Source organism: Propithecus coquereli, unplaced genomic scaffold (genome assembly GCF_000956105.1).
Source record: "Propithecus coquereli isolate 6110/MARCELLA unplaced genomic scaffold, Pcoq_1.0 Scaffold42, whole genome shotgun sequence".
Lineage (NCBI taxonomy): Eukaryota > Metazoa > Chordata > Mammalia > Primates > Indriidae > Propithecus > Propithecus coquereli.
The window spans coordinates 4,656,501-4,667,431 of record NW_012149952.1 but is presented as its reverse complement, the minus strand read 5'-3'; positions in this window follow the sequence as shown (position 1 = coordinate 4,667,431).

The window sequence follows — 10,931 nt, the reverse complement described above, 5'->3', positions numbered from 1 at the left end:
TGCCTCAGCCTCCCGAGTAGCTGGGACTACAGGCATGTGCCACCATGCCCGGCTAATTTTTTCTATTTTTAGTTGTTTGGCTAATTCTTTCTATTTATAGTAGAGACGGGGTCTCGCTCTTGCTCAGGCTGGTCTCGAACTCCTGAGCTCAACCAATCCTCCCGCCTGGGCCTCCCAGAGTGCTAGGATTACAGGCGTGAGCCATCACGTCTGGCCAATGTCAGAGTTCTTAAGCTCCATATACCACTTCCCCTCTACCGGCTTTTGTTTTCTCATCAGCAGACAGAGTGTCGGTTAATAATTCCTGCCTCTCACAGTGGCCATGAGAGTCCGACTGGACCGCGATGTGAAAATACTTTTCAATTGCAAATTGTTGCATTTACGAATTATTAAAACAAAGGTCAGGACAGTTTAGTGGGGACATCAGATGGCACCAACTCAACAAATCCAGGTAATGGGCTGGGAATCAAAAACCCAGAGCCAGTGATTTAAGTCTTCCACAGGTAGGTGGCGCCACTGAGCACCAGAGTCAGAACAAGCCTCAAATTTCTTTTTCTCCCAACAGCTCGTGGCTCTCCTGCCACGCGGAGCCTCTTTCTCATTTCTCTCATTATTCTTCCTTGCAGTCCTTACTCCTAACCACGGGCTTTTTCCAGGCGACGCCTCGTTCACCCACCTCCTGTGGACGACTCTAATTCTCACTGGCTGCTGGTGCAGAGTCTGGGGACGGACCTGCCTTCGACAATGGAGGCGGAACATTGAGGTTCAAATCCCGGCTCCACCGAGTACGGGCTGGATGACTCCAGGGGGAAGTTACTTAAATTCTCTAAGCCTTAGCTTCGCCTTATGGAAACACGGGGATGCTAATCCTATCTACCGCTTAGGCTCGTTCTGATGATTCACTGCCATCATAAAAAATAACAGATAAAACTCTTTAAGTGCTACGCCCTGCTCTAAGTTCATAATAATCTTGACAGTAGGGAGCCCAATGCGGTAGGTACTGTCATTACCCCAGATGGGACACAGTGAGCCTAAGCACCTGGCCGAGGATCACAAACAGTGTGAGTGGTGGAGTTCGCAGCTGAACCCCAAAGACCTGACTCCAGAAACTGAGCTCTTAACCACTGTACAATACTATCACTACCTCAGGGCTTAACATGGCACCCGCCATGTGCCAAGAACTCATGAATATAATCCAAAATAGTATCGTCACTCATGACTGACATCTCTGGCCAAGCGTCACTTCTGAGTGCCAGAACTGCAATTCTAATTGCATCCTGGACAGGTCCACCTAAACGTCCCCCAAGTGCCTCAAATCCCAAGATTTGGCTTTTGATACACAGCCCAAAATATGTTAGCCTTTCCCCCATATTACCTCTTCAGCAAGAGCAAACCTTTGCTGTCCCTGTCCCCTCTCTGTGTCCTATCTGTCTATCCAGTTGGTTCTACTTTCCAAAAAGCTCCAGAATCCATCCCCTTTTCTTGGCCTCTGCCGTTACTGACCAAAGGACGGCCTTTTCCAGCTCTCCCCTCCATTGTGGTCCTGCTGCCCTCGCAGATATGCAGCCTCCAGCCTCTCCCCTCTACCAATCTGCTGAAAATGCTTTTCAGTTGTAAACTGTTTGTTGCATTTACGAATTATTAAAGCAAAGGTCAGGAAAGTTGAGGCGGGACATCTTGATGCTCTTTCTTGATGCACTAGATCACGCACTAGAGAACGAGCCTACCGCAGCAGGTGAAGCAGGCACCGACCGACCTTGCCTTCGTGCGGCTGATAGTCAATGGAGGAGACAGATCACGAAGTAAAGAAACAAGAAACAAATACAACCTTTTGTTGTGATCATGGCTACAAAGGAGGAGAACTGAGGCTACAAAAAAGAATACCTAGGGCGAGGTCACTTTCGATTGGGGGATCAGGGGAGGGGCCTCTGGGCAATAACACGGTAAGCTACTCCAGGAGAAAGAGAAGGAGGAGGGAGGCCTGAGAGGAGCTGAGGGGCGTGTGGGTGAGGGGATCATCCAGGCAGGAGAACCAGATGTGGAAAGGGCCTGAGATGCAAACAGCTGGATGTGTTCAGGAAGCAAGTGGAACCAGCGTGGTTGGGGCCATGAGTGACGAGGAGCAAGGACCTAAAGACGCATGACAAGGTGGGTGAGGCCAGACCCTGCAGAGCCTTCCTTATATTCTGAATGCAACCAGAAGCCACTGAAGAGATTAAAGTGAGGAGGAGCAACATGCTTTAATTCAAAATCCTCCATCACCTTTAGAATTCAATCCGTAGACCGCACTCCTTTTCCCTAGAAGCTATTTATCATCTTCCCCTCCTTTGATCTTCCCCAGCTACTGTTTTTACTGTTCCTTGCATAAGCCAAGCTTGCTGACACCTCAGGGCCTTTGCCTGCTCTTCTCTTCACCTGCAATGCTTCCCCCACCCTGACCCCCCGTAGATGTTTGCATGGCTTGCTTCTTTGTGCTGTAAAGAATTCCATGCAGGGCCGGACACGGTGGCTCACACTTGTAATCCTAACACTCTGGGAGGCCGAGGCAGGTGGATCATTTGAGCTCAGGAGTTCGAGACCAGCCTGAGCAAGAGCGAGACCCCGTCTCTACCAAAAATAGAAAGAAATTAATTGGACAGCTAAAAATATATAGAAAAAATTAGCCAGGCCTGGTGGCACATGCCTGTAGTCCCAGCTACTCAGGAGGCTGAGGCAGGAGGATCGCTTGAGCCCAGGAGTTTGAGGTTGCTGTGAGCTAGGCTGATGCCACGGCACTCCAGCCTGGCCAACAGACTCTGTCTCAAAAAAAAAAAAGAATTCCATGCAAATACAAGGAATTGATATCAACTGATGGCCTGAAATGCTAATGGGTCTACTTGGGCCAAGTCATGGATATTAATAGAAAATATTTTGGGGGTGGTTCAAGACATTTATTAAGCTGTAAAACGAGCCTTTATAGCCAGACACCCACGTCTGGAACATGCAGGTGAGGACCACGTTATTCCGTGGGCACTGGCACCTTCAAATGCTTGGAGAACTCTTTGTCCTGAGCGGCGGAACAGCCGGGACCAGCTTCCTGCCACTAGCAGTGTTTTGCTGGCCAGTAAGAAAGAGGGGTGCTGCGGCTTTGGAGTCAAACCACAGCAGACGCGGGGGCAGTTTTGCCAATCATCAGAGGAGGGAGACTAAAACGCACCTTGAGATCTTATTACACACAGAGAAGACACCAGAAGGCACTTCGTACATGTCAGAGGGGGCACACAAGCCAAATATTTTAGGACTATTTATGGAAACAGGAGAGAGATAAATTTTGCCATTTCCTCCAAACCCTTTACTGCTTACAGCTTCAAGCTTCTATCCCTGCCTCACCAAAAACCCCAATATCTACACTTTAATGAGTTCATTAATCTTAAGCTTTTATTTTTACCTTTCCTGCTCATCTGCCTGACCTTGAACGTGTTTGACTCTCAATTTCCTTTTGTAAATATGGGACTACTGAAACCTATCCCATAGGATTGTTTTAAGAATTAAATAATACAAGCAGAGTTCTTGGTGCATGGTAGGTGCTCAACAATTAATAATGGTTAACATTTATTGAGAACTTGTTGTGTGGGGGCACGTCTCTGAGCACTTTGTTTAATTATCATTTAGTTACCTCAAAACCCTCTGAGGCAGGAACTACGATGAGCCCATACTATAGAAAAATAAGGCATGGGAAGGTAGCAGCCCAGTAAGGGTGGAACCATGACTTAAACCAGGTAGTATGAAGAGACCACACTCTCAATCATTGTGTCAAACATCTATGTCGCCATGGAGATGCATTTCTGCAGCGCAAAGTCTCGAAAGAATTAAACACAATGGCAAACTTTAAGCCTCTCAACCAGAAAATGCTGTACCCACGATCGTTCTAACCATACTGCTCTGGCCCAAAAAGGTTGCTCAGTTTCGACATGAAACGAAATGAGCATGAGGCTCCTGCCTTAGGTTGGTTGAAGAAGCAAGGACACAAAGCAGTGACCACTCTGATGTTGACAACTTTCTCTACACCCCCCAAAGTCTACCTCCAAAGCTGATATTTCAATCGCATGTTGAACAGATTGTCCTTGGCTGTCACATTGCCATGTCCAGCATCCTTTTGTCCTGGTCTTATCAACTTTTGCACCAACACACCTCAAAAATTACAGGTTGTCAGCTCCCGCCACCGCACCATCCCCAACAATCCAATGACTCTTTGGCCCTTGTCCCTTACACAAGGATCACATCTCACTAAATTTTCTAAAGATGCGTCAATTACAGAAGACCCCAAGGTTCAAAAATAGCTGACCAAGGGTGTTTATGATATCAATAACTGGAAATAAATGGAATGACAACCATTGGAGAAGTGGTAAGATAAGTTTGGGTTCACCCACATGGACCAACAGCATGATGCCTTTAAATAGAATGAATTAGATGTGTATGTTTGGCCATAAAAATACCTACAATATTAAGTGAAAAATACAAGTTCTAAAAGAGAATGTATAGTATGATTCCTTTGGTATGTAAAAATATCTATATCCATTTTGGAGTCATTAAAATATTAATTGCTTATTTGATAAACATCTGTTGTGTGCCTACTGTATGGGGCTGTTGGTAAGCTGGACGAGTGAAATTGTGCTTGTACGAGGCTGATATTTTGCTGGGGTGAGGAAGACAAAAAAGAAGTGAGGTTTTCCATTTGGGGCAATGAAAAGGGCCTGGAACTAGATAATGATGGACAACACTGCGAATGTGCTTGCAGCCACTGCACTGTGCGCTTTAAAATAGCTAAAATGGTCAATTTTATGCTGTGTGTATTTTACCATAATAAACAATCAAAACCATTTCAGAATATGAGAAGTGCAATGAAGAAAATGGCAGGGTGATGTGGACGATAGTGCCCAACAGACAGTCAGGGAAAGCCTCTCTGAGCAGGTGAGATTTGAGCCAAAACCAAGAGTCAGCCACACAGGCTGGGGAACAAGCGTTCCAGGCAGAGGGATCAGTGAGGGCGAAGTTGCTGATGGGGACAACAGACAGCACAGCCCGAGGTGCAGAAGGGAGGTCCACATGGCTGGGCCATGGTGAGCACCAGGGATGGTGAAGATGGAAAGATCCGCAAACCCAGGTTGCTTAGGGCCTTGTAGTTCTCCATAAGACCCTGAAATTGTATTCTACATGTGCACGCACACAACAATTTTCCTGAGCGGACATGTGAGAAGCAGCTGATGTTGGTCACTTCTGGAAGTGGGAACCTCTGGAAGTGGTAACCAGGGACAAACTTGAGACTTTTTTCCACTTATATTTTTATCATATATGTGTGTGACTTTCAAAATTAAAAACAATAATTATATACGTAGCTAGAAGAAAAGAGTTGAAAAGTTCCCAGTGCAAAGAAATGCTAAATGTTGGAGGTAATGAATATCCTAAATACCCTGATTTGATCATTGCACATTGTATGCATGTATCAAAATATCACAGGTACTCCATAAATATGTATAATTATTACGTATCAATTAAACATTTTTTAAAATGACAAATTAAATATGTGTATCTATGCACATATATAATGCATGTGTATATGTATATATGCACATGCTGTTGTACATTATAGATGTGTATACTTATGTATACATAATATACATACATCATGTATACACATATACAGAATATGTGCATGCACGTATGCTCACACACAGACATGCAAATAGTCAAAATGTTAAAAGGAAAAATAGAAGAGCAGCCTGGGTAAAGCAATATGAGGCAATTTAAAATTACAAAATTAAAAATCTACATAGATGGTTGTCTTAGGAGTGGATTAATTTTGTGGAGTAGCTGTTGACATACCAAATTTATTGAGCATCTACAGAGCAAAGCACAGTGCCAGGGACTCCTCGTTGTTGGCGTTCCATGGCAATAGGGAGCCTACATGGATGCTTCACTGGCGCCTGGTAGAGTGACATTGAACAAGCATACCCCTCTCTAAAATGGGGATGTTAATAAGCATACCTACTTCATAGAGTTGTTGGGAAGATTAAACTAGATAAAAGATACAAAATACTTAGTGCAGCTTATGCTATAGAGGTAGTTTACAATAAATGTTGGCTGTTAATGATAATGATGGTGATGATCACAATAACATCTATTTACCATGTTAGGCCTGCAGTAATTAATTAATTAAGCAAACTTATTTTGACAGTGTTCTATAATTCTCTTCTCTTTTTTGCTCTTTGTTATTTATTATCTTCCAAACTTTCCTGAAAATATTACCTTCTAGGAATTTTTTCCCCTGCTTAATGATACTCTTTATTGTTAATAGTTCATCCATCCATCATTCATCCATCCATCAGCCATCCTTCCACCATCTATCCATCCATTCTTCCATCCATCCATCTTTCCATCATCCATCCATTTGCCCATCCATCCTTCTACCCATCCTTCCATACATCATTCTTTCATCCAACTTCCATCATCCATCCTTCCACCATCTACCCATTCATTCTTCCATCCATCCATCCATCCTTCTGTTCATCCATTGTTCAATCCATTCTTCCATCCATCCATCAACCATCCTTTCATCATCCATCCTTCCATCCATCCATCTTTCCTTCCATCATCCATCCATTTACCCATCCATCCTTCTACCCATTCTTCCATGCATCCATTTTTTCATCCAACTTCCATCATCCATCTTTCCACCATCTACCCATCCATTCTTCCATTCATCCATCCATCCTTATGTTCATCCATCATTCAATCCATTCTTCCCTCAATCCATCATCCACCAAGAACCATTCAAGAACCCTATTGTCTATAAGGAACTGGTGGAAAGTACCAAGAAGAGCCAAACATGATTTCTGCCCTCAATAATTGGAGATAAATCCTTCCATTCATCCTTGCATTCATTCATCCACTCATCCATCCTTCCATCCATCTATCCTTCTATTCATCCATTTTTCAATCCATTCTTCCATCCATCATCATCAGTCCATCACTCATTCAGTAAGTATTCAAGAAGCCTACCATCTGTAAGGAACTGTGGCGAGCACCAAGAGGAACCAGGCATGACATGTTCTCGAACGGTTAGAGATAACACATAGGCCCCAGTATCTATTACCCAGTATGGAAAACAATAGCCACCATAACAGGTAGTATTAAGGCACTGATGGGGTACCCAGGAGGCAGAAAAGTCTGCAGCCTCTGCTGTCTAGTTCTCTTAACCCAAAAATGTCAGTGGAGCAGTGAGAAGATAATGGCACTCAACCAACTACAGTTCATAGTCAACCTCTCTCATGTATCAACTGGGTGGCCGTGGGAAGGTCATTTCACCTCTCTGACCCCCAGCTGTCCATATTCTCCTTAAGTGGAGACAATTCCATTGTGAGAATTACAGGAGCACATGGCTGTGAGGTTACTGGAGTATAGTGTGTCTTCACAATACTGGTTCCTTCCACTCCTCAGCAGCAAACGATTCCACATCTGAAAAGCTCAGTGTAATCCACCCCCACCCCCATGCACACACCTCTTCTATTACATATCTAGGCTGCTTTGGAAGGAGCAGTGACAGGATCTCAGGGAGAGCTCTTTGAATCCCAGCTTTCTCCTTCCTAAAATAGGGAGAGTAACCCTTTCTTTAGAAGAATGGTGTAAAGACTGGTGGAACCAAGATGATTCTAATCCACTACCAAGAATTTAACAGACGATTTGTCCCATCTCTTAATAAGAAATTTAGTCCCTTTTCTTCCATGTCTTTCTCCCAAACTTGGGATACAAGCCACCTTTCTTACTGTCACATTGGTCATATAATCTAGCTTCACCCACTCCTTTGAGATTTTTAACAGAGAAAGAACTCTACCCGCAAGGCCTCCTTCCCCACTTTCCCTGACTTTTCCTTCCCAGGGCCAGTATGGTGGGCCCCAGCCACTTGTGACTCTGAGCACCTGGAATGGGCAAGTATGACTTGTTATATATAGTGAGTGTGAAATGCTTACTGGATTTCGAAGGCAAAGAGTGAGAAAAAGAATGTAAAATATCTCAATAATTGCTTGTATTGATTATGTGTTGAAATGATAATAGTTTAGATATCATGAGTCCCACAAAATATATTAAAATAAATTGCTCATATTTCATCTTATTTTTTTAACATGGCTACTAAAAAAGCATACAATTATATATGTGGCTGACATTCTATTTCCAGTGGACAACACTAATCTAGACCATCCTTCCTTGCTGCGGGGACCCCAGACCCCACCTCTCACTCCCTCCCAGGTTTCCAGGTGGAGGTGTACCTTTGAGAGGGTCCTTCTCGCCCTAGCTCTCTCCACGAACACTCTTTAAAGTTCTGCTCCCAAGGTCTCCGGACTATCTGGGGATTGGCTGAATGGCTTTGGCCCCCGCCTGTCTGTAGAACAAGACGGCAGCTCCCCAAAGGAGGGTTCTTCATAAGTGGTTACTATCCAAAGGCAGTTTGGATGGGATCACCTGAGGTTAGTTAATGATGTCCCAAGACAAGCTCATGCATATTCACGAGGCCCATAAAATTCAATCATGTGTGTCTCAATGGGGTCTTGCGGGGGCTGTGGTCAGGGACAAGCATATTAATGAGTAAAGAAGAAAGCGCTCCTGGACATTTCAGCTATGAGGAGCTGGAGAGGTTTCAGCTGAATAATGAACGACTGAGAGCCCTAGAATTTTCTAGCAAGAAGGCAAACATGGGCGAATTGAAACTAGCTTTCTGAAATATGTTGTCATTTTTCAGTAATACTCTACCATCCTGGAATTTTTTGAAGAAATTCAAGAAGTCTTGGATTTGGAAGTCTCGGAAAATACCAAGAAGAAGTCTTGGTATCTTTCAGGATTGACCACATGTTACAGTTGATCCCCGAAAGGACTCCCTCATTTTACAGATGAGGACATTGAGGCACAGCTGTGCTCAGGGACTTGTAAATGCCATACAGCAAATTGGCGGGGAGAATGGGGCTCACACCAGTGTGTTCGGGGGTTTTATTTTATTGTGACTTTGGTGCTTTGTTCTCATTGCCCAGGCTTGGGTGTTTTCAGAATAAGAGGTTTGCAGGCTTGGATTTTCTCACATGGCAGCCTCCCTACCCCCGCTGTCTTCTGCCTCTGCCTCTGTCTTCATTTCTTCCTTTGTAGCATAGTGATTCCCTCGCTGTCCCTCTGGCCCTGTCATTCTCTTCTTCAGTCTCTTTCACCATCTCTCTTCTTCTCTCTCCCTTTCTCCCTCCATTCCTGTCTCCTTTCCCCGCCTTTCTCTGACTCTGGGCTTTGTCCACTCCCTCTCTCTCTCTCTGTCTCATTCCAACTGGAGTGTCTCACTATATATTAATAGTTGCGTGTGTGTGTGTGTGTGTGTGCGTCCCTCTCGGCCTCTCTCCCCTTCTCTCTCTACACACCCCTTATTTTAAGATAGCAACGTATATTGGAATCACTGGAGAGTTTTTAGGAACACGAACTCCAGAATGGCTATCATCAAAAAGAGGAAAGACAACGAGTGCTGTCGAGGGTGTGGAGAAGAGGGAACCCTTTGCACACTGTTGAGAGGAACATGAATTAATTCAGACATTGTGGAAAACATAATGGGGGACGGCCCCGACAAAGCTGATGGAAAAACTTTAACAGTTTTTTTTCCTTCTCTTTCCTTTTTTCCTTTTACCGATTTTTCTTTAGTATTCATTATCTAGAAACATAGCTGCACAAGGACACCAGATGGCCCAAATGCTACGAACAGCCACGTGACTCCCTGTAGAGTCCCAGAAGTCCAGACCTGTGCACAGCTAGTGAGACCAGAGCAGGCGGCCTTCAGTTACCCTTAACTCATGAACATGTCGTTATAGTACTAAAAGTCACCTCCCCAGCGAGGAATTTTGCCATTTTCTGCACATGCAGCACATGAAGAAGCGTGTATATGAACTGTATCCACATCCAGACCTCACCCTGTACTTACGCACCTCCACACTCCTGTGTCTTTAAAACTCCCACACCTCCCTTTGCTCAGGGAGAGAGCACCTTTAGAGCACGAGCTCACCCTTCTCCATTCTTTGGCCAAAGAATAAAAAACCCGAATGCCTTACCAACAAGTGGATGTTCTTTCTTTGCAGCTGATATAAAGTAAGGAAAGAGCACCATATTTCAGTAACAGAATTTCCTCAGGAAACTAAAAATACAATTACCATGGGAGCCAGTAATCCCACTTCTGGGTATATACCCAAAGGTGTTAAAATGAGTATGCCAAAGAGACATCTGCACTTCCATGTTGATTGCCCCACTATTCACGATAGCTGGGATAGAGAATCAATCTAAATGTCCATCGTCAGATGAATGGATAAGGACTATGTGGTCTATATACATAATGGAATACAAATCAGCCTTCGGAAAGGGGCGAGGAATTCCTGCAAATCAGCAAGAAAAAGGCAAGGAACCTAGTAAAAGCACAGGCAAAGGAGATGAACAGATGGTGAATGCTCAGCGTCTTAGCAAGACAAGAAGAAATGCTCAGTTGCATTGGTATTCAGATAAATACAAAGTTAATCAAAAGTGAGGCATCACCTGGCACTAGGTTATATTTGAAGTTTGGTTTTGGTCCTTATTTGGCTAAAATCTGTATTCAACTTTGACCTTGGCCTTTGCTCAGACAGTCAAATTGCCTCATTCAGTATTTTTCCTGGCAGACCCAAATTCTTATTTGGTCAATGATTTTTGTGATCATCTAGGCTGTTTTCATTTTTAATATATATAACAACATCAGTAATGCTAATGAGGCATGTCTTTTAGATTCATTTTTGATGTCTTGGTAGTCACCTTTAAATATGGGTATGCATTCTAGATGCAAGTGGAAAATGAATCTTCTTATGTGCTTTATATGTAGAAATTATGAAAGTAGGACTACACATCTA